The sequence below is a fragment of the Nannospalax galili genome, unplaced genomic scaffold (assembly GCF_000622305.1).
Source record: "Nannospalax galili isolate Female #2095 unplaced genomic scaffold, S.galili_v1.0 scaffold663, whole genome shotgun sequence".
NCBI classification, from domain to species: domain Eukaryota; kingdom Metazoa; phylum Chordata; class Mammalia; order Rodentia; family Spalacidae; genus Nannospalax; species Nannospalax galili.
Genome location: NW_008351881.1, coordinates 134098 through 159687, shown reverse-complemented (window position 1 = coordinate 159687; position 25590 = coordinate 134098).

Sequence of the window (25590 nt, the reverse complement as noted above, 5' to 3'; positions counted from 1 at the left end):
TATAGTTGAATAAGATAGTTTGGGATGTTCTGTGTGATATACACATACACAAAACAAATCAACAAAATTTTTAAAATGTATTATATTTGAGGAGGAAGCATAAAAATTTATGTTAATTAGTAGAGGTGATAAACATTACCACTGAAATCTACCCGATGACTTTATAGACATACACAGGCGCCAAGGATGCGAGTGCAACTGATTATGACTAGAGACGCATGTGCCAACATCTCAGTGTTAGTAGCAAAAACAATGACTCTTTCTGCAAGGGACAATGTATTCTAAAATGAAATGGAGATCTAAGGTTAAAAACCCATTCAATTTTATGTCTTACAGGGCTTATACTGAGTTCAATATTGTATAACTGGATTAATTCAACTGTGAACCTAAACATTTACAGCCACTCTGTGAACCTAGAAACTTGTACACACTTGTGAAAGAGGTGTACCTTTGCTCTGGAGTGTGTTACTGAATATGTTAAATCTGTAATGAAATGCTTCTTCTAATCATGTGGTTGTTAAATGTAAAAAAATAAAATAAAAAAATAAAAGCAGCTTTTTTATCAATAGGTGTACTGTACAATCTGATATCCCTGAGCAGAGGGGAGCTCAACTGAGGCATTTCCTCCATTACACTGGCCTGTGACCACATCTCCCAGGCATTTTCTTAATTGCTAATTGATGTGGGAGCCCAGCCCGTTGTGGGAGGCACTACCCCCAGCAGATGAGCTGGGGTTGTATAAGAAAGCAGGCTGCACATAGGCCAGAGAGCAAGCCAGCAAGCAGCATTCTCAATGATCTGTGCTTCCTACCTCAAGTTCCTGCTTGAACTCCTGCCTTGGCTTCCAGAGATGGATGACTGTACTGTGAGCTGAAATAAAACCTATTCTCTACAAAACAAACAAACAAACAAATAATTAATTAAATAACTGGGTAAAACCATAAAAGAACTACTTTCTGTGTACATTTATAGCATTGTACTTAATATCTGGCTTCTCACAGAACAGGGCCTTTGAGGGCAGGGACAGCAAAGAGAACATTCAGGTGGGGTTCTAGTCTAAGAACACACTGCCTAGAGATCAGGTGACTGTAAAACCATGCGTCTCAAGAGGGAAGCTGCCTAGAGATCCATCCTCCTTCATCTTACAGGCTGTCAATGACAAGGAACTGCTAAGGTCTAACAGCACACGTAGGCGCTTTTATACGATGTCTGTTTCCAAAGCTGAGTTCTTTGCTCAAGCTGCAATTACATTAAGAACGATGTCATCAAATAATAATAGAGGACATGAAATTGAGGGGGTAGTATGGTGGTAGAGAATGGAGAGGGGATCTGAATATGATCAAAATACATTGTATGGAATCCTCAAAGAATCAATAAAATGTTGAAAAATAGGAGAAAGCAAATAATACCTCTAAAAATGTTTTCCACCCATTAATGGGCACATTTCCAGGGCTAAAGAGTGTGCAAAAGGTGCTGCAGCATCCAGTGCAATGGAATATTCCGTGTGACTCCTCACACACTTACCTCTGTGCTCAGTGGCAATTGGAATGGCATTCTTCACTGTATTTCACTTGTCATGCTGACTGGAACGTATCCAAGGATGAATACTCAAGCTGTCAGAAAGTAAAAGGCCGATACTGGGCAAGATTCATTATTGTGCATAAGAGCATTTCAGGGGAGAATCAGCTTTAATCAGTGTCATGTGATGTTTCCCACATCTGATCTGGATACACTGGTTCAGAAATGACAGCTGCTGGCCACCAGCTGTTGTTATATTTACACTCCAAACTCCAGCCATTGATCGAATTTGCTTCTGGTTTTGTAGGTTTGATAGCAACAGCAACATAGATATAAAAAAATAGCATTTTAAAGATACTGGTTCATAACCAGAGTGACGAGAAAGACCACAGTTAAATACAGATGCAGCGAAGGCTCTTTGCTAACCTGCTCGTGCGTAGAAAAAGAAAATAACATTCTCCCATTTTTGAAGGCATTTCTAAGGGTAACCCCCGTGTGCCTCCTAATTTAAACTTTGTATAAATCCTATAGGAGTGACCAATATGATCATCCCCAGTTTGCAGCTGACAAACCTGAGGGTCACTAAAGCCTTCGTGCAATGGTATCGCCCACTGGGAACCAGTAAGATCAAGAGTTCTCAGATCAAGGTGTTCTGCCTCCACTCAGATCCAGGTCTCAGCTCTGCAGAGAAAAATTCACTCTTAAAAAGATTCTAGATCAAATCCTTCAAGAAGACAAATTTTAAATACCCCAAATAGCTGTGAGAAAGAGCAGGCATCAAAATAAAGAAGCTGACAGAGTCGACTTTCCCCAAGGTTCTCCATCATCCTAGCAAGGACCCTTCACTTGCGACTTCTTAAAGGAGCCTAAGGAATTGAAACCATTTGTAAGTTCACACAAATGTCTCGAGACATCTAGATGGAGTACCACGAATCACAGATTTTTCCATTTTTTTGCTAGCATAAAAACATTCCCTGTCAATTCTGAATGTCCTAGCTCCATTAGTAATTTTTAGAGAGGAAAGGGCCAGATCTATCTGTTTATAACAGAACTCTGAAAAGATAGTTAAGATTTCTTCTGATGGTACTGTAAAAATAACAGTTTCGTGGCCAGCCTGGTCTACATAGTGAGTTCTAGGACAGATGGGGCTACAGGGAGACCCTGTCTCAAAAAGACGAAAAAAGAAAAAAACCCAAAAAACAAAAAAACAGTTTCTTTTCATGGGTTTAAATTTCTTAAAATGCCACTACTTACAGAACAGAAAATCAAAAGGACCCTATGAGATGCTGCCCCACCCTTGTCTGCCATCTCACTTCCCCCTTTCCTAAAACATTATTTTTTCTGTGCTATGCCAAAATAACTACATGAAATGGAATATCTGGAAGTCAGGGTATAGTTGATGGATTCCAGGATACTTCACATTAGTAAATATTCTTGCTTTCTACAGATAGCTTTGATATACAATAAATAATTCCTGGATGCTTTGGTAAAAACTTAGTTCTCACTAGGATAAGTACAACTGACTTGTTAATCCACAAAGGCTTAACACACATTCTTTTTAAATAATAAAATAGAATTAGGAGAGGTTTCTCATCTATGAACAGTTTGGCAAAAAAGATATCCTTCATGTCCTTGGATCAATATGGAAAAGTATCAATTGGGTAATGATATACTTAGAGTATGTGCAATTTGTTTCACTGTGTTCTAAATTCATTTTGCAGTGATGTGGAGTGAACTCAAGGCCTTGGACATGTGTGTGTGTGTGAAATATTTTGGTTGTTATTTGGGGGGCATATTTACTAAAGTCCTATATCTGTGGGTGGGATTAGGGCATCTTTGGTGTCTTTCTCTTTTTCCTTATATATCTGTTTGTTTCTAGAAAACACTGCTTATTCCTGATAAGAAGCAAATGATTGCTCAGAAATTAGATTTCCAAGAAAGTCATTTTCATAAGGCCATGATAACTATTAGCAATTATTTTGAAGTAATACTTTAAAATGCATATTGATGAAAATCAACTAGTTTATAGAAATAGGTTAATAATTACAGAAGTTTACTTTTGAAGTAAAGAAATAATTGGTTGTAGGTAGATAGTAAATGTAATTCCAAGCCGACAATTTGTTTTATTATTTTAAAGTATTTGAGTTGATTGTTGGAGTTTAACTGAATTAGTAAAAGGGGCCGGATTCTTGCACGGTACTTATGGTATCACTGGCATGTCTTGCATCTGACATAAAACACTTAATGTTGGGCTTTCCCTTCCCAGAGAACAGGAGAGTTGCTGCTCAGTGAGGGATCACAGCATGGTCACATGACTAATGAGTAGAATGTGAGCAGAGGTAATAAGTGTCATTTCCCAGACTGAAGCATTAAGAAATAAGCATTCTTTTTCCATGAATTTTCCCCATAGTTTCAATGTACTTAAGCATGCAGAACATGGTAGTTGTGTTATCATAGTGAACGGAAACCATATATAGGATGTGGGCCACTGAATCATTAGTAAAGAAATCTTCATCAGTATTTAATTTCCCAATGAGTGGTGAACATTTGTTTTATTGAGTTTCTGAACTTTTATTTTGTTTTATAGTTCATTACAGTTGTGAATACTCTAAGTAACATAGGTCAGAGCCTTGTAGAAGTTATTGTTTTTCCCTTTAAATGGAGATAGAAAATCTGACAGCACCTTGATTCTTGGTATAATAGTCTCTTGATTATAAGCTCAGACTCCTCTTTGATTTTAATGGAAATAAAAAAAACGAGGAGAATAAAAACACTTCCTCTTTTGTACTGTGCATAACATGCACTAAGACCCTAGTTTCAACCCACAGAGCAAACAAATAAAATCATAAATAGTCATTATAGTGATAGCCTCAAGTAAGTGAATATATAAACAATTAAAATAAAAGTAGTATCAAGATTGATTTCCATTTTAAAAACAAAATACAGAAACATAAAAACAAAGTCCAGTCCTCCTTTACTAAAAATTAAAAAAGTACAAGATTCCTGGTATTGCATAATTTAATATCCTGTCTCTTGAGCTTAGAAAGAACCAAAGAAGAAATGTGAAAGCGTAAGTAGAGTCCTGATCAACACAGAGGTATTGCTGGAGCTCACTGAGATGAGGTTTCATCTACAATGGTCTCCACAGTAACAAATGCCATACATGGAAAAAGGCAGAGGCCACTCAAAGGACAACAGCTAGGTCAGGTTTAGGAAGAGTGTTTACATATCTGAGGGTTTTCAAGGATAAAAAGAAGTTGAATTATACTGTCTGATGCTGGAGGATGTAGACCGGGCTGAGTACATAAATGTTGCAGAAGATAGGTTGTGTAATTTTGGAGAGATAGGTATGTTCTAATAATTATGACTTTCAAAACAGATCAAGAATTACTCAGGCTAATGTTGAATGACCTTTTGCTAGAGTTATCATAAAAGTGGTTCCTGTGTCAGGAAGAGGATAAACACTAACATCTGAATGTGTGTTCAGATTTATATGAGAAAACCTAATCTCTAGTGAAAGGCACCCAGAGAGCTCCCTCCATCCTTCCACTTTCTCAATCTCCTTGGGCCTCTTTTCCTGTTTCATCTTTCCTGTTCTCTCTCTCTCTCTCTCTCTCTCTCTCTCCCTCTCTTTGGTATTTTTGAGACAGGGTCTCCTTGTAGCCCCAGCTGGCCCAGAACTCACTATGTAGACAAGCCTGGCCTTGAACTCACAGAGATCTGCTTACCTCTGCCTCTGGAGTGCTGGGGTTAAGATGTGTGTCACCACGCCCACCCAGTCTCTTCTTCCTTCTTAATAACACTTCTCTAGGAACTACTACAAGTCAATGAGATAGTAAATAATTTGAGTGCCTCAGTCAGTTCACCACACTCAGGGGCATAGGCTAATACTTAAACACAATATATATTGCAAAAGCCTGTAATGGAGATGTGGGGACTTATGTAGGGACATTTAGGAGGGGTTACTTATTTACAAATAGGAGTTTTGTGAAAATGATATCAAACACGTAGGCTTCGTGACTCACGTTCAGCATTGCAAGAACTGAGGGTATTGATTTGCAGACCCAGTGTAATTTCTTTATAGTGACATACTTCCAAAATGCTCCAAGCACTTCATAAATTTAACTTTAAATCATCAAATGTACTTTCCTAGCATGTACAAGGCCCTGGTTCAAAAGAAAGTTCCTCTGAGAATGACTCATGTGGCTCCTTTTGTATTATGTTTGCCTGACAATTGTCAGTCCTGGAAAATTAAGCTTGGGGAAGAAGACAGGAGGAAGAGAACAGAACCAATTGTTCAATTGTTTTCTTTCTCCCTGTCTCTCTTTCTCAGAGAGAGAGAGAGAGAGAGAGAGAGAGAGAGAGAGATACACAGAGAGACAGAGAGAGACAGGGAGAGAGAGAGATACAGAGAGAGAGAGGCTGTCTCCAAGGATTCCAAGGATATTCTGTGACAAGAGAGATTTTAATTCCAGGACTGGGTATTAGCTTGCCATGAATGAGAAATGGCTAACACAATTGCTTACAGAGCCATTGTCAATTCATATTTGAAACTCATTACAGCAAATTGCTTTGAGGTACCTTAAGCATGAAAAATGCAATAAAAAACAAAGTCTACTTTGCAAAGAAGGTGGTAAAAGCATATGGGCATTTCTAGAGTCTTCCTCACAGAAATGAGTAGTCAATGCCCGGGACCCTGACTGCCTACAGGGAAGAGAGGTCTATGTTTAAAAGAAGGGGAAAAACAAGATCAAAGCAGTGTGCTTTAGCTCCACAAAACAAGAAGAAACTAATTAACTAAGCTTGTTTCAATACACTAACTTTTATTATTTTTGCCTGTTAACCTGTATCTAGCAGAAGTCAGCGGAGACAATGTTAGTGGCCTCCTATCTGCATTGGCTGTCATGATATTTCTAATGATCATTTGTTTCTACAAAATTGCCACGTGTCATCATTTCAACCTGAGAGTTCAGTTAAGCCGCATGTGACCCCCAGTAGCATAATTAGACTTGGTTTCCATTCTTTGTTGGTTTGTCAAGGAACATCATAGAATGGATCCATGGCAACTGCAAATGACATTAATTTGGTCCTGAAAATGTATTACAATGTTTTCTTCCCTCTTCATTTTTTTTCTCTCTCTCTCTCTTAGGGCTTAACCTTTTTTTCTCTTGCAACAAAATATCTTACTTTAGTTGGGTGACATGCCCACCTTACTTCAAAAAGATTGTTACCAGTATAATTTTATTATTATTACTGTGTGCTTGTATACCTGTCGTATGAGTACATATGTGCCATGGAGTATGTGGAGCGACCTTGTGGAGTTGGTCCACTTATTCCACCTTTACATGGGTTTGGGGGATCAAACTTGGGATGCTAGGCTTACATGGCATGGTCTTCACTATCAGAACCATTCCTTCATTTCTTACATAATTTTTAAATTACATTTTATTTCATTGGTAAAGAAAGACAGAGGTGTTTTTTTTTTTTCTGTGTATAAAATGTTTACTAGGAAGTGTGATTTATCTAAGATCATTTTTAACCAAAATGAACAGCTCCACCTAGCAGCTCATTGTGAAAGGGAAAGCCAGAAGGCAGAGATCAAGGAGACTGGGTTTCTGTTGTGGCTCTCACACTGACTAGCTGAATGATGGGGTGAACAAGTGAATTTCTTTGATAGGCTTAATCCTCACTTATAAAATATGGGATATCTGTGTATAATCTACTGACTCTACATTTTCTTTGTCTCATTCTTTTGAAGCTATTTGAACTTCATAGTACGTATCACAATTATATTTAATGTAGTGTGTGTATATCAGGTGTGTATGTATCTGTGTATCTGTGCATGTGTGTGTGTACTAGGTACTGAATTTAGACCCCAGCACCTGTTAAGGCTGTGGTTTTTCATGGAGCCATACTCCTAGCCCCTTGAATTTGTATAATTCTTTTTTTAAAAAGATATTTTTTGTATGAATATATTGCCTTCATGTATGTAAGTGCACCTGTGTCATGCAATGCCACCAGAGATCAGAAGAGGGCATCAGATCCCTTGGAACTGATCCTTTTGGACAGTTGTTAGCAGCCATGTGGGTCCCGGAATTGAGCCTGGGTCTTCTACTAGAACAGCCAGTGCTCTTGACTGCTGTGAGCTGTCTTTCCAGCCCCCGAATTTGAGTAATTCTTTAAACAATAAATTTCTCCCTCACTGGCCCTCCATGAGAACAGGAATCTTGTCTAATTTGCTCAACAACTCTTCACTAACTTTTTGTATCAAGTATAAGTACACAGTCAATATTTTCTGAATAGCAGAATGGAAGGATAACATTTACAGAAGATTTTATTATATTCTCATTCTTAGAAAAGACACTTCAAGAATATTGTGATGGCTGATATTGATTATCAATGTGACAAGATATAGAATCACCTAGGAGACAAGCCTCGGGGGAATTATCACCTGTACCTTTCAGGGATTATCTGTTTTAGGTTGAGGTGGGAAGACTCACTATCCTAATTGTGGACAACGCCATTCTGTAGGATGTAATCCAGGACTGAATAAAAAGAAGAAAGTGAGCTTAGTGCTGGCATTTCTTCTCTCTCTGCTTCCTGACTATGGATGCAATGTGATCAGCAGTCTCATGCGCCTGCCTCTACCTCTGCTTTCCAACTATAGATGCATCTGTATCCGGACTTCCTAGTTCCAATGGACTGTTTTTTGAACTGTGAGCCAAAATAAACTCTTCCTTCATTAAGTTGCTTTGTCATATTCTTTTATTACAGCAACAGGAAAAATATCTAAGAAAAATACGTTTTAACTGAAAAACCAAATCTCCATGCAGCTGCTGTGACTTTTCTGAAAGCTTACACCATTCTTTCTTGTATTACATTTATTTGTATAAATGTTTATCATTTATCCTTAATGATTGCAGATTGCCTTATGTATAATATGAATTTAATGAATATGTGCTGAATGTGAGACAGTATCTCTGTCTTTATGTTCAAACACAAAAGTGCTTTGTGACCTCTATTAAATTAAAGATTATTTCATGGTGAGTAACAGAATGCTCAACTCAAACTGGTTTAATTAATAAAGCTGCAATGATGACTCATGTCTAAAAAGTAGCAGCTAGGGTAGGCTTCAGAAGGGTCATGTTCCTGAAGTCCATGTTCTTATTTCTCTCCTCTACAATTCTAGAATTTCTGTTCATTCCTAGAACTATGTTTATTTTGTGGAAAATGCTTACAATGTCCCAGGCACTATTTAAAGTGCTTAAGTAGTAAAGGTTTATATAGGCACTCAACCAAAACTCTGAATGTAGGAATTACTAGTACCTCAATTTTACATATGAAAACACAGAAACAGATTGAACAATTGTCCATCACCGTACAGAGGAAAATTCAAGATTTAAGACAAAGAAATCTGTCTGCTTCTAACTATGCACTTTCTCCCTCAGTACAATATAAATATAACTTCTGTCATATTAAATATGGAGAAATAAATTGGAAACAACATTCCTAAGACAATGCAAGCATCTCCTTTCATTTTGTTGACTATTGGGTTGAATGTTCTTTTAGTTAATGCTATGTTGACAGTGGTTGGAAAGTGAGTTTGGGATCTATCGGGGTCAAGTTCTAGACCCAAGTGGATGAAAGTCTTACAGTTTGATCAGGAAAAGTAGATAACCGGGAGGATCCACTGACGTATGTCATTATGGGTATGACTAAGGGTTTGTTTATTAGAAAAAAGAACAACTATCCACTATGACTTGACAGCCTCAAAATATATTTTTAAAATAGACAAAACTTTCTGCAACTTCAAAGAATGATTATAAGCCAGATAAGACCACTGAAAAACAAGAATTTTAGTTTATGCTCAATAAATACTGAATATTTTATAACCCTGATTAGAGGCAGTCTATCTATACAGTCATCAGTATTAACTGATTTCACTGGCTAGGTGTAACAGAGGACTTGTTGACTCAAACTTTAGAATTGGAATCATCATATAAGTATCCTATAATCAAATGTAGAAATTGCTGGTCCCTGATCAGGAAATTCAAAATGCATACTTGCAGAACTTCGATCTACAGTGATTTGAGTGGGCGTTTGAAAGAATCCAGCTGGCATCTCCAATGATAGCAGATCACTGAGAGATCAAATCAACATCAGTCAGCAGTTAAACAAAAAGGCCTTCCAACCAGTTTATGAACATATGCATGCAGATTGGCTTTGCATATATAATTCGGTACCTGAACTTTCAGTAACTTACCAGAAAGATAATGGATGTGGATTAGGAAATAGCTCACATGAGCCCAAATCTAAATGCTTGCAAATCAGCCTAAATTTACATTGTAAATAAATTATGGACAAAAGCAACATATTAGAAACTCTGGTGTCAGTGAGCTAATAGTTTCAAACAAAGACTGGAGAAGAAAAGCATTGCTATTTGGGGATGGTAACAGAAGGAATTATCTTTGTGCCAGAACAAAAAATAAATAAATAAAGCACTAAAAGGCCGTGATGAGCCCATAGAATCAGCCAACAAAAGAAATTTTCTAGAATTATTTGACCTAATTGCAGGAAGGATTTGCTGGTTGTTTTTGTAAATATCTTAAGGATGTAACACTCACCACAAAATGAAGTCCTATTCTGAATAGGTCTGTGATGCAAAAAGAGCCAAAAAAAGCTTAGGGGGATTTTGGACAAAGAGCAAAGTGTAAGGAAGAAAATGAGCAGATCAGACACAGAGCAAGAAAAGGAAGGAGGACGGGTGTGAAGAGACATCTCAGACTTGGCTTGGCAAGTGTTAAAATACAATAAAATAAGTGCAGAGCCAAAGATGAATAGCAAGTAAAGAGAGCACCTTCTAACCCCGAGTTGTCTGTTCATCATCTTTGTCTTAATATTGTCTTTCATTTATGCATCAATGCAGAGACCACTTAGCGAGATTAAAGCCTACTCCTTTAGAATAATTGGGAAGAGATTTTTTTTACCCTAACAGTTTGTCATTCAAAAATAATTTATTTTTTATTTTAATTAATTTATTATTTTTATTTTATGTGTACGAATGTATTGCTTGCATGAAGACAGGTGCACCTGTCTTGTGCAGTGCCTGCAGAGGTCAGAAGGAGGTGTTGGAGTCCTTGGACTGGAGTTATGGACAATTGTTAGCCACCATGTGGGTGCTGGGAGCCAAACCTAGGTCTTCTGCAAGAGCAGCCAGTGCTCTCAACCGCTGAGCCATCTTTCCAACCCCTCAACAATCACTTATTAAGAACTGTCCATTCTTCCTTAGACATGATTGTAATAGAGGCAGTCGTTCCAGTATGTTCCAAGCTATGTGCTTACCAGAATCTTTTTCTAGTAAATTCATCTTTCTAGGAAATCCCTTATCCTGACAAGATATGTTTTATCTGATGCTGTTCTTGAGTGACTGATAAAATCATATTACCATGTAACTTCCAATCTGGCTCCTTTGCCCACAGAAGTTAGAATGCATTAAAAATTGTTTATTATTTAGTGCTGTTTAAAGAATTTCATATGTCTCTTTAAGATTCCAAAGTTTGTCACTCAAAATTTTGTTAGCGTCTGTAGGGTGACAGTCCATTCAGCATCTTCCGCATTTGTCCTGTATCTGCAAATGGTTGAATCTCCAGCTTCCCAGGCATAAAACGTCTTGGTTCCCGTTCATCTGTCTCTCAACCATGGCACCTTGGAATGTCTGAAGGAAGGTAACCAATGTCTCATTGTAGTGTTAGAACACACACCTGAGTGAGAATTTACATGCTGATGAGACATGCAATGCATGAAGCTTTATGTAGAACCACACAATATTGATGGAGCGTGGTGTGGGAAAACCTACAATGCAAATTAGAACAAAAGCCCTCCTAAGATGACAAAAAAATCGCCCTTCTGCATGGTGGGGCCATTTGAACAGCTGAAGTCCCCCTTGCCTCCTACCCTCTTCTTCCCTTGGAAATTTGCAGTTTCCTGATTGTCCCTGATTTTGCTGTAACTGGGTCACCTTCAGGTCTTTGTCACGGGACACGAGAACCGGGGGCATGCCCGAGTGCCTCCTGAGCCCCCACAGGTGTCACAACTATTTTCATTTTCTTTTTCTTCCCTTTTTCCTCAAACTTTTGCCCTCTAAGGATACATTTCAGCCCCCCGCCCCAACAAGCCATCATGTCTTTTCATAGCCAGACTTTGAATTCTTTGTTTAAAGTAAGGTTTCTCAACCTTTGCACAACTGACCATTGGAACAGACTGTTTTTCTCTGTGCTGAGTGTTAACACAAGAAATAGCGGAGAGGAAGAAAGTTCTGATTCAATAGATGCAGGTGATGAGGTGAATTTCAGTGTGGCAAACGCCTTCATGAAGACCACTACAGTAGGATTCGGCTTCAGGTCTCACTCACCTGATGGGGGTGGTGTAGGAAGATTAATGGCATAGACAGACAGGCAGCAACATGGCAGGGGGTCTTTGAGGGGAGTTCAAGCCCAGGAAGCAGAGTGGGTATCCCTTCTTACACATTTTAGAGGAAGGGGGAATGGTTTCATGCCAAGTAGTCAATGACAGTTGATAGTACTGTACTGTTTCTGTTTATAGCCAGGTGGTCTTGATTCCTAGGTATAGGAAGGAATACATGACCCAAGGATGTGGAGTAAGTGGGGAACAGGGGCACCGCCTGTGAAGATGGATCCATCATGCCTCTGGTAGCCCTCTGATGGCTTGGAGTCTGGTAGCTTGTGCCTGCAAACTTCTATGGGGAAAGTACAATCCGCTATTATTCTGGAATACTGATAGTATTGTGCTGGGGGAGACTGATAAAGGGTTCCAGATTCATAGATAAGCTCTTGGTTGGGGACTTGCCCCTTCCTTTACAGAAGCTGTGAGAAAGAGACTGTTGGAGTGGCCTCACTCATCCCTAGCCCCAAACCTGACACTGAGTACTGTATGATGTTTAGTAGCATTCAGACCTCTAGTCAGAGAGTGAATAACAATTTTTCAATTGTGATAACCAAAAATGTCTCCACATACTGACCAATGTCCCCTGGAGAGCAAAGTTATCCCTGGTCACAGCTATAGAACCTCACTCTAATGATCAAATTCAATGGCCTGTTTACAGTCCCATCTTTTTGACATATGATTTTATAAGTAGCTTCTTCAATGGCTGCCAAGGACTCTACTCAAGCCTTGCCCAGTCTATTATGTTGATTCCTTTTCTTGTACTTTAATTTTAAATTGTACAATGTACATTTTTTTTTCTTGAAGGCTCTACTAAACTGCATGTATGTTAAATACTACACAAACTTAATCCCATCCCAGACTGCTTTCCTGAACCCCAGATACACATTTCTGACTATCAAAGAGCTTATGTCTATAGGCTGGAGAGACAGCTCAGCAGTTAAGAGCACTGACTGCTCTTGTAGAGGACCTGAGTTCAGGTTGGATTCCCAACACCCACCATGGTGGTGAACCACTGTCCATAACTACAGGTCCAGGGGGCCCAGAGCCCTCTTCTGACCTCTGCAGGCACTCCATGACACAGGTGCACTTACATACATGCAGGTAATACACTCACACACATTAAATAAAAATAATAAACAAGAAGAGTTTATTTTTACTTGATGCCTCAATGTCACTTCAAAGCTTGTCCCAGACTTGATATGGCTCAGGTCACTCTGTAGCTATGTCTCTCCTCACCCTCATAGCAACTCTACACACAGACTCCAGGCTACAAGTGGCACACTGCTTATAGCTGATCAGTTGATAGACATTAATTAAATGAGCCTCTCCTCTCCACTTCCCTCACATTCTCAAGGTCACCCATTCCTTCCCTGCAGGGTAAGATCCCTTCCTCTGCCATCTAGGAATCTAGACTGTCCTACGGACCATGGCATCGAATCACTCATTTCCTCTAAAACCTATGTAATGGGAACCCCCCATTCTATCATATGTGCTCAAACTCTCCTCAGAGCTCTCACTATGCAGTTGTCTGTGTATGGTTTTAATAATTCTCTAATAAATCTTTTACCCCAAAGGACAATCCATCTCAGTGTCTTGCTTGAACCCCTAACCTAATCGTTTTTGATCTGGCCTCCTGGAGTTCTTAAGTATATATCCTAAATTGAAATCTTTTATATTTACCATTTCAGCTAACTAAAACATCATCCACCAGCCAGTTAAACTACTTTTCCATAGTCAGTATAAACTCTCCCTTTTCCTTTTTATTTTATGGCCATTGTCCCAACTCAAATGCTATTTTACTGGTGTCTGTATACTTGCTTCTAGACCATCCTATTTATTGTCAGTTATTGTTTTAAACCCCTGTCTAATTTTGTCCCCTCTTTGTGTGGTTATGTTATATCTTAATCATTTTACTAATAACTTTTAGTCATGCAGAACCTTAGTTTGGTGATGTATTTCTAAATTTAAAAATCTTTGTAATCATGCCTATAACCCTACTACTTCATAGGTATAGGCAGGAAGGTCTTATGTTCCAAGTTTTCCTCAGCTACATGCAATTTGAGATCAGCCTGGGTTATCTGAGACCTGTCTCAAAGAAACCATAAAATTCGAACAGGAAACTTAGGAAAAATACTGCTTCCATATAAAACCTGTGAGTTCATAGATAAATTGATGAAAGTAATGGTCATCAACCAAATAAAAACACCAAGTCTTTTAAAGATCACACTAATGAATAATAAACAAGTAATTATATTTAGCTATTGATATCAGGGGAATTGAGGTATTATCTTGGGGTTCTTAGTCTCATCAGTAAAAGAATTTAAGAATGACTCAAACAGAAGCTTAAGGAAAATTTTATTAACATTGAAATGAAAAAACCATCTCAGGTAAGCTGTCTGGAGGAAGGAAAGAAAAAGCCAGCAGACACACAGTAGGGAGGAAAACTTTAGAGAAAAAGAGGTCTGAAAGGTTGGGGAAGCAAAAAAGAGAGAAAAAGGAAAGAAACTATGCTTTTCTAAATAATTTAGAAAAAAGGGCAAACTTACAAAGATGCATGGCCACAACTTGGAAAGGTGCTAGGCCAAGGTCAGAGACTCTAGGAAGGAAAAGTACATTATCCCATTAAAGGACAACCTACTCTGACTGCTTCTGTAACATGGATGAAAGTGAACCTGCCTTCCTAGACATGGTCCCTGGGTCATGTCATTGTCTTGGCACAACTGAAACGTAAGTTTTCCACCAAGGCCACTGATTGTATTCTCTTGACCCAAAGTAGATTTCTTTTCATGGGCTTTTGCTGTTACTCTTAACAACAGTTGTGGTGGAAGTTCTGACGGTGATGTAAGGGCCAAGGAGGGAGCTAACTTTCAGGATAGAATCTAGTTATTTTTGGCAAACTTATAGCAGGGGTGGAATGGTCCCACAGGCTCCAGATGGTGGGGAATTATAGAAATCTCTATGTCTGGGGATATAGCTCAGTAGAGCTCTTGCCTAGCATGTGGGACTCCCTGGGTTTAACTCTCAATATTGACCCTCTTCCACCAAAGAAAATCTGTTTCTGAGAATTCGTTAGGTTTTTTTGTTTTGCTTTGTTTTTTGTTTGTTTTCTGATTTTTTTGAGTCAGGGTCTCACTCTGTAGCTCCAGCTGCCCTGGAACTCACTATGTAGACCATCCTTGGATGGCTTCAATCTCACAGTGATCTCCCTGCCTCTGTCCGAGTGCTGGGATTAATGGCATGTGCCACAGCAAGGCACTGGGCCCAATTCTTTAGCATTTTTTAATGGTGGCAGAGATATTTGCTACTTTGTCAGCCTTTTACATGATCCTGTTTGGAAGTTGATCATGTAAACTCACTGACACCTCTCAGACCACATTATTCTGGGGATAGTCTGTTTTCACTCTTTGAGAACCTTAATTTGATTGTGTCGGGTTCCGACATGCGGTGGGGGGAAGGAATCCTCGGAACCAGCCAATAATCCGTTTCCCTTTGGGGCTGAGTGGGATGATGAGTGCGAGGCTCAAAAGAAACACACAGAGCTGGGTGCCGAGTCAGAGCAGGAACACGCTTTATTGCAGCAGGCACAGGTATTTAAAGGCAAAGTCTCACGGCGGGAAGTTTGAGCCATGAGTGATAGTTACTTCTGGTGTTGCGGACCTATGGGCTGAGGGGCCACTCCCTCTGCATGCCAGGAATGAGGCAGGGCCAGGTGGAGCCAATCCTATGCCGGCGATGAGTTTTCCCATCCCTCCCCCTTGACCTGTGCCAGGGTGCTGCTGCACTCAGGCAGCCCCGACATCTCCCCCTTTTGTTTTTATATCAGCCATGTTCTCTCTCTTAGGTTGTCTCCATCTGGAGATCTTACCCGTCATTGAGTAACGTGGGGCTCAGCTGAAAGACTGGGTCTTGAGTCCTGTCTTAGGTTGTCCTTCCTCAGGTTCTGAAGTTGCCCGTCCTTGGGTAACCATGATAGTCTTTCGTGGCCCCTGTCTTAGGTTCATCAGCCTGGGAGGGATCTTACCCGTCATTGGAGTTGAGACTCTCGAGGGGCAGAGCCTCTTGACAGAGTTCCTGGAGGGAAGGTTCATATGGCTCATTGGCCGACTGGGCTAATCTCTGATAATGTATCTCCACCTGGTGTAGGTTGATTGCCTCTATTCTCTGGTGAACAAACCCCATGAACTTATTGAATATACAGGATCCGACAGTGAGGACAAGGAGGAACACAGAGACAGGGCCAAGTAGGGGGAGGAGATAGGGTAAAAAGCCATGTAGACCAGTCCAGAGTGGACTCTCCTGGAGCTCTTGTCTTCTTTTTTCTAGATCTTCCTTGAGTTTTTTTTTTTTTTTTATCTTATCTTGGACGATTCCAGACTTGTTGGCATAAAAACAGCATTTTTCCTGTAAAAATAAGCATATCCCTCCCTTTTCGGCAGTTAGTAAGTCTAGTCCCCTCCTATTTTGTAAGACCACCTCAGCCAGGGAATCTGTTTTTGGGTGTCTAGGATGGAATCAGAGAGAAGTTGTACATCATGGATTAATTGTAGGGAGAGTTTCCTGTGCATATGAGTGGCCACTCCCAACCCTGTGGTCCCTGTGGTTATCCCTGCAGTTATTCCTAAGCCCACCAATAGGGGGATCATCTGAATTGCTCTTTTGCTCCTACCTCCTATATAATCAAAGGAAGGAATAGGGAGGGGCTCACCACCCGGTATAATGTCTATGTCCAGAAATAAGATGGTGAGGGCACAAAGGCCCGTCCAGTTTGCTGGCAGGAAGCTGTGGGCCCACCCTCCTCCACAAACCAGGATCATACCGGCAGGGGGGCAGGAATCAATGTTAGTCAATGTGAAGATATTTGAGCCACAGGATGTAAAGGGAACACTTCCTACATCAACCCAAGAGATGTTAGGATAGGGTGAGGCCCAAATGCAGGAGCCGGGTGATATTGGCAGGGGATGAATGTGGATGGGGGGATTAAGGCACAATTGTGTGGTGAGATGAAATCTCCTGTACCAGAAGAGTTAACAGTCACTGCAATGGGTTGGGGGGGGTGACCTGACAGACAGAGCCAACAATCCTCAGCTAACTGAGGGGCAGTTTGATTTAGTAATGAGAGGGTTAGCTCCAGTAGGTTCTGGGTCTGGGGATCGAGATCTAGCTCTCCCCTGTCATCCGGGATGGCCAATGGGTGATAATTGAGCTCAGGGTATAAAGCTTGGATCTTTTGTTCTATTTCTTTGTGGACCCTTAATTTTCAGACTTTATCCTGGACCCCACCACCATCAGAATAACAATGGGAGCCTCCAGCTCCCAGCATACATATTCCCCTGGTGTACCATAACATTGGGAGGATGCTAAATTTTCTCCTTCAATGGGGGCCGGGGTCCTACCTATTCTAATTCCCGTCCAATAGGTTTTATTATTGGAGGGATAAGTACATTGTTGGGCCGCTTGGTAACATACAGCATGCATGGTTGGATAGACCGAGGAGCAGGGACAAGGGTCTGGTTTGCCGTTAATAATGGGAATAACCTTAGGTTTAAGAACACAAACCCAACTCTGGTGTCTGACTGATGGATTGTATGGATTGAGGTTGAACACTAGGTAGGCCTGACGGTCTCCACAATCTGCCTTTTGAAAGCTTCCCTATTGGAAGCTGTAGGCCTTATAAGTTCCGCCCCGGCAATCACAGGGCTTTCCATATTTGGCATCCATTTGTCTTGCTACAGCATTGGGATCTCCAAATCCTTGATGGCTCGGTGGGATGGACATTAGAAATATTAGGGATGATTTGGAGAGAAAAAAGGGTAAGAGTATATGCTGGGAGGGAACCAGGACCCGGTGGCCCTCGGCCAACACCCAGTTGATGGCCAGCAGGAAAAGGGGGATCATAATTATCACCCTATTATTGGCCATTTATGGTACTTTTTGTAGCTCGGTTACCAGATCTTGTATGACAATGGTAATGATGAAGATGGTGATGGCCAAGGTGGCAGTGATGAGCACAGCAACGAGGACTTTTCAACCAGGATTTTCCATTCCTGGAGGGCCCAGTCTGTCTCGGTTGTCCTGAGGGGAAAAACAGAGGAGACATCCTCAGGGATGAATCATTCCCTGGATAGATTATCATCATGGTCCCCTTGTTGGGGTAAATATTTAATATCTCTCGCCGGTACACAGAGGGGTCTTTTTTCATTTTGAGGGAATATACATCCAAACCATCTTCCTGCTGTAAGAAGTGGGTCTGGTCCTCTCCATGCTCCTGTGAGTGGGTCTCTCCATCTGACCAAGATGGAGCTATAGCTGGTAGATGAGGACCATTGTTTTTGGAAGGGAGATAAATATTTGTCTTCTTTGGAAAAATTTAGAATATTTAAGGTAAATAAGGCCCTTTTTAGTTGATCATGAGGAAGCAGGAACTCCCCCTTTTGTTTTTGTAATTGATGTTTTAAAGTTTGGTTGGCTCTCTCTACAATGGCTTGTCCCCTAGGATTGTAGGGGATGCCTGTGGAGTGTTGGATTTTTCATGTTTGGAGGAATTTAGTAAATGGCTTGCTTGTGAAGCAGGGGCCATTGTCTGTCTTGATTTGATTGGGTAACCCAAGGGTGGCAAAGCACTGTAATATATGACTAATTGCATGTCTGGATTTTTCTCCAGCATGGGCAGTTGCCCAGCAGGCGTGTGAAAATGAATCGACAGACAGGAAGATATACTTTACTTTTCCAAAGGGGGCATAATATGTGATATCAGTTTGCCACAAATGGTTGGGCCGGAGGCCTCGCCGGGGGTTGACTCCCGCATTTTGGAGTGGGGGAACTTGAAGGAAGGGCTGACAGGATCGGCATGTGTGAACGATTTTTTTTTAAGTCTTTAACCGCCACCTGAGGAAATTTTTGTCTAAGTCCCCTCCAGTTGACATGTGTTAATTGGTGAAATTGTGTAGCCTCAGAGATTGTATAGTCCTGGCAAGAAGAGGCCAGTTGGTCGGCCATCTTATTTCCCTCAGATAGAAATCCTGGCATATTTTGATGGCCTCTAAGATGTTGGAGGTATATTGGATTTAATCTGAGTTTAAGTAGAGTGCGGGCTTGAATCATTAGAGGGGATATAGGATTGGAGTCCAACCTAATGTGAGCCTCCACTAGGTGGGGCAGTAAATTAACCACATATAGGCTGTCTGAGAATAGGTTGAAAGGCTCAGATATGGAGTCTAACACCATGACAACAGCAAAGAGTTCTTTAAATTGTGGTGATCCCTCAACCTGGTGGGAGACTGATTTAATGGGTACAGGAGCTTGTCCCTGCTTTAGGGGAGGATAAATGACCAGGGAGGTTCCTAGATGCCCTCCATCAGTAAACACATTTAGGAATTCAGGATTGGGTTGAGAAAGAAAAAGCCTAGGGGGCTCCCACTCCAACCTTGAGAAGGAGCTCATCCACTTATGGGGGCCATAGTGGCAGTCAATTTTGCCAAAAAATCCCTCCAGAGCCAGCACGATTCTCTCATTTCTTTGAAGCCATGTAAAATCTGTCAATATATAGGGGGTAATAATGGTATGGGGCTCAATACCAAACAGTCAGACTGCTGTGTCCCTTCCCTTGATAATACAATCAGCAATTTGGTTAACCATGGAATAGACTCAAGGAGTTACACCCACGGACAAATGGATCCATTGTATGGGCTCGCCCTCTTGTGCCAAGAGAGTGGTGCACAATGTACTTCCAATGAAAAGATAAAGAGACATGGGGATGTTAGGGTCCAATCTTTTTAGAGTGGCCTCATTTATACACTGTTGGATTTTAGCCAGAATCTTTAGAGTGGCTTCATTTATGGATTGTTGGATTTTAGCCAGAATTTGTAGGCACTGGGGTGGTAACTTTACCCTGGAGGTTAAGTCAAGGCCTCGCAAGAGGTCAAATAAGGGAATTAATTCCTCAGTAAATTATGGTCTTGTCGAGTTGTGGTTTGTTAGGTGATACAGTATCAAGTGAGAGAGAGGCTCCCACTATAAACCAAATTATGCAGGTCATTAGAGTCTGGACTTCCCAGAATTGTATCATCCATATAGATATAGAATAGGATGTTTGGCCTTTTGATTATAGAGGCAAAGATATGGCTCAGATAGTACTGGCAGATGGCAGGGCTATTAGCCATACCTTGGGGCAAAACGGACCATTCAAACCTTAAGTCTGGCCCTCTGAAGTTTAGCGAGGGCACTGAGAAGGCAAATTTTTCTGTATCTTTTGGATGTAGAGGTATTGAGAAGAAACAATCCTTGATATCTATGGTGGCTAGGGTGAAGGAAACGGGGATAGCGGGGATCCAGGGCATTCCCCTCTGGGGGGGTGCCCATAGGGGCCATTCTTTTGTTGATCTCCCTCAAGTCCTGGAGGAGTCTCCAGGTCCCATTGCTCTTTCTTATAACAAAAACAGGTGAGTTCTAGGGGCTAGTAGAAGGTTTAATATGTCCAAGATCTAATTGGCCCTGAACCAACTGATGGAGTTGTAGTTTGTTAGAGGGTAAAGGCCACTGCTCAACCCATACAGGGTCTCCAGAGATCCAAGTAATTGGGAATGATGGAGGCTGACCAGTGGCCCTTAGGATTGGGGGTGCACCTGGGGGTGTCTGTTTCTAAGATGTTCAAAGCGGGGTTGTCCCTGTAATTAGAATGAGTGGCCCTCTCATCCCCGAACTGTTGTTCGAATTCCTCAGTGTCGAGGAGGTCGTTGTAGAAGGCTTTATGGTCAGTGGTAATAAAGGCCTCAGCTTCTCCCAAGATGTCCTGTCCTAAAAGATTAGCTGTCAATCCAGAGACAATAAGGGGGACTACCTCTCCTCGGCAACCATTTGGGTCCTCCCATGGCAGCCACGTGGCTGTTTCCCAAGAGGTGGATTGGCCTCCCACCCCCAGTAGAGGGGGGCCAGGGATCAATTTCCACTAGTGGGGGACTTCCTCTTTTTTAATCACCATACAATCTGCCCCAGTGTCAATGAGGAATTTAAAGGTTTTACTTCCAATGGTTAAAGTCATCTTGGGCCTCAGCCCAGGGACGAGAGGAACTGTCCAGTGGGCTTACACATGCCTCTTCCCCTTATTTAATGGGGCTAGGGGCCGCCCCTCGAGGAGTTTAAAGAATCTCCTCATATATTATATTTTGACCTGCAATCTTTGGCCCAACAGAAACTTTTTTTGCATTTTGGGCACAGAGTGCGCGGGGTATCCTGGGCAGGTCTGAGGTTGTCCCTGGGACATGGATTAGGGCATTGCCGGCAGAAATGCCCTGTCTGGCCGCAACTGAAACATCGTCCCTTTTCCTGTGGGTTAGCGGGCTCCTCCCTACAGAAGGCATCCTTTAGCGCCTGTGTGAGGGCCTGCGTCTGGGCCTGGAGGAGGGCTGACATGGCCTGGGTCTGTGCCGCCTTTGTCCCCACATCCTTGGAGGCCACTATCCATTGGCTGGTGGAACATTCCTTAAGCCCAGCACATGCCATACGGTGGTCAGCATCCATGTCGTCCCAGATGAGCATCTTTGCAAACTGATCTCTTAATGGCCCCCAGGGGAACTTTCTCTTAAGACTTTTTTCAACCCTGTCTACAAACTCATGAAGGGGCTCCCCCACCTTCTGGTATATCCCACAGATGGTAGGTTCAGTGGGACCAGAGTCTAGCTTTCGCCATGCCAGTAGGCCTAGAGCTCTAACCTGGTCGGGGTATGGAGGGGGAATGGCGGCTTGTTGGGCTCCAGTGGCATAGGCGTCAGTACTCCCTGTTAACGTGCTGAAAGTAATGGGTACTGGAGGATTGGCGGCCGGTTAGTCTCTGCCTGCTGTCTACATTCCTCTTTATATAAAGCTGACCATTTAATAAACAGAGGGCTAGGAAGGACAGCTCTAGCAAGATCCATCCAGTCCCGGGCAGTGCATGGCTGGTAAACCAAGCCTTGCAACAAAGTCTCTACCCAAGGGGCCCCGGGGCCATCTTCCGCCATGGCTTTCTTTAATTTCTTAAGGTCTGAGGCCTCCCAGGGATACCAGATAGCTGGGCGGTGCCCCCCGGGGTTAACATTGATGGGATATAATTGGGGTTCCTCGAAGGGGTACTTTCCCTCACTACCATAATCAGGTGGTGCCGTGGCCCCTAGGGGGAATTTTGGCTATCCTCTATCTCCTTTTTAACAGGGGGTTTAGAGTGCCAGGGGGCTGCCTCAAAGGGATCTAAGGAAGGATAAAGGTTTCCCTGAGAGGTTGGTGGGTTCTCCTTCCTCTGCATGGCCTTTGGTGGGTCCTCCTTTTTTTGTGTGGCTTCCTTATCAGGATGGGGGGTAACTAACTTAGGAAACTCAGAGCAGCACCCCCTCTTATCAGGGGGCCGAGGAGGGAAACAGCCCTTGAGGGCTGAGATCGTGGAGAGAACTCCCATGGGTGGGATCTTACCCTTCTCTATCTGGGACCTTTTGACAAGTCTTTCTACCCTGTCCCAGGTCTCCCAGTCAAAAAGATTACTAGCGGCAACCCAGGGTGCCCTCTCATTAATGTAATCCCAGGCCTGGGTTGCTTGTTGGTCTGACAGACTGAGGCTGCGACTCTTAAGCAGCAGCCTTAACACCTCAAAAGAAGAATCTAACTTAGAATTGGCCTTCCCCATATCTTATGGGGATCACTCACCCGCAGACCCATTGACCCGTCAGCGAAGAATTAGCGAAGAATCACGTCGGGGTCACCAGATGTCGGGTTCCAACATGCAGGGAGGGAAAAAGAGAGATCCTCGGAGCCAGCCGATAATCCATTTCCCTTGGGGCTGAGCTGGATGATGAGTGCGTGGCTCAAAAGAAACACACAGAGCCCGGTGCAGAGTCAGAGCAGGAACACGCTTTATTGCAGCAGGCACAGGTATTTAAAGGCAAAGTCTCATGGCGGGAAGTTTGTGCCGTGAGTGACAGTCACTTTTGGTGTTGCGGACCTATGGGCTGAAGGGCCACTTCCCCTGTGTGCCAGGAATGAGGAAGGGCCAGGTGGAGCCATCCTATGCCGGCAATGTGTTCTCCCATCCCTCCCCTCTGACCTGCACCAGGCGCCATCTTGGCGAAAATTGAAAGTGACTGGACAGGTGGGCCGACTCTAAGTCTGGCTGCAGAAGTGCTCCGGAACTCATAGGCCCAGGGTGCCACTGCACTCAGGCGGCCCCGATATGATTACACTTTTAGAATTTTAGGTGCTTCAAACCCAGACAAAGAACTAACTACCAGCACATTAGGAATCTCCCGTAGACTTCCTGTGGATTCCTTCTTACGATTCTCTGCCTAGCACGCTGCCTTTTTTGTTGTTGTTTTTCTAAGTCCATTCCAGATAATATGAGCCTTGCCTCTACCTTCTGCCTCTAACAGTCTATAGAAGAACTGGAGAAATGGGACATCAGAGCCCTGAGCAGTGGCAACTTTGAACTGGCATCAGAAAGTGTGATTTAGAGCAGGCCAAACTCAGGTAGAAGTTGAAGACGAAGAAATGGACTTCAATAGATAATGATTGGCAAGACCAAACACATGGGGACATCAGCTAAAGGAGTTGGAGTGAAAGACCCTGGGGTCAAAGTTCAGTCACTGATGAGTGCCTCCATCTCCTCTTAGAGTCCTCACTTCCCAGCTGAAAAGCCTCAGTGCTAGTCAGTGGATATCTGTGATATTCAGAATGGACCAGATAGAGATCACTTCATGTTTCCCTTCTAAAAGGACAGGACCTGGCACATAGCAGACACTCAGTAAATATTGGAGAAAAATACAGGTAACTGAGCTGAAAATGCTTATCTTTTAAGATCAAGGGTTGTTGAGTCATACTGGGTGGCACAGAACAGGCTCCCTTGATTTTCAACCACTCTTGAGTTCAGAGTTGCTCCTGTCTTTTGGTACTTCATTGCTATTTATGGCTGGCTCAAAAAAATTTATTGGTTTAGAAGGAGAAGGCATGCATACTTTCACACACAGAAGCACGTAAGGCTTCCCCAGACATCAGATAGCATTAATGATGGTTTGATGAGTCACGGTAAGTGAATCAGAAATTTATTGATCCAATTTCTTCTGTAATACACAAGGATTTGGAAAATTCAAGGAAGAACATTATTTAAAGACATCAAGTTTAAAAAATAGAAAGCAAAATTCTCACAAAACACAGTACAATGATTCTACTCCCCCCATTCCAAGTGGGGAATGTCTATAACATGGATGATTGATACACTTCTTTTAAATGTAGTTTAATATGAAAATAGTTGTTCCTGGGTTATTAATCCTGCACTTCAGTCCCTGTTTCCATAAAATGAGGTGATAAAACTAATTATAGTGAATAATTATTCCAGATTTAGCATGGGTCAGGTATTATTCTTGGTGCTTTACAGAAATTACCACTTCTGTCTCACAAAATCTAACAAAGTAAGCTGTTACCAACAACTAACAGATTAGACTGCTGAAGTAATAGAGATTACAAAATTTGTTTTAGGTCAAATAGCTAGTAAATAAAAACTAAGGATCTAGACCCTAGCCATTTACCTCTGATTCAATATACTTTAAATTCCCGGAACTAGGTATCCTGTAAGGTCCTTTTTAGTCTGATATTCTTGGATTAACTGACTACCACTTCTATGAGGCTATTGCAACTTAGAAATACCAGGTCTCTACCCTTATAGGACTCACTGAAGGGATACAAAACACTTTAAATTTAACTGCTAATTAATATAAACAAGCCAAGGTGAAGTATGCTGGGACCTACAGGGTACATGTCATAAAGGAGGGTGGGTCTGAGAAGTTGGAACTGAAGTCTGAGCTGTGTTTTCGATATTCTCCCAGAATCAGCATGGTTAGAGCTGGGGAGATTGCTGTGCCCTGCTGTCTCAGAGGGTCAAGCAAGGGAAGGTTCCATGTCCTTCTGACGTATCCTTTTCCCATGCTCTGTAATTAGGCTCATTTTCAGTGACTCCATGGTTGAATTTTGGTACCTTAGCATATATGTTATAAAGGAATAAATATGTATCAAATCCTTATTTGGCTTTGATTAGCAATAAGAGGAGTAAAGAAATGAAAAGATAGTAGAAACTTAGAGAAAATGACCCAAACTAAGAGACTGTTAATTATATTCAAATACAGTCATAAATAAGATGTTTATTGCACTTTAACTATGTTGGTAATATTTATATACTATTTCTTAACTTTAATAATATTGATAATTCTGTTTCTCAAAGCATGGATATTTATAATAAAATACACAAAAAGAGAAGAATAAAATACTGAGCAGAACTGTGATCATAATAATGCAAAACAAGTAAAATGGGTCAAGTACAGGAAAAGACTGGAAAGAAATTAACCAAAATATTAATACTGCTTGTTACCACACAGCAAAATCATCCTCTGTTTTTTCAAGTATTTTAATTTCTGAAATTTCACAGAGTGAGCATGTCTTTTTCATTATCATGAAATAGAAACTCAGTTTAAATGTTTATAAATAAATGTGAAACACCCAGAGTTTCAGAAAAAGTTTTACTAATATACACAATCCCTATGAATGACTGAATGATGGCATTACATACAGCAGAAGAAATGTATAAGATGGCAGTGAGAA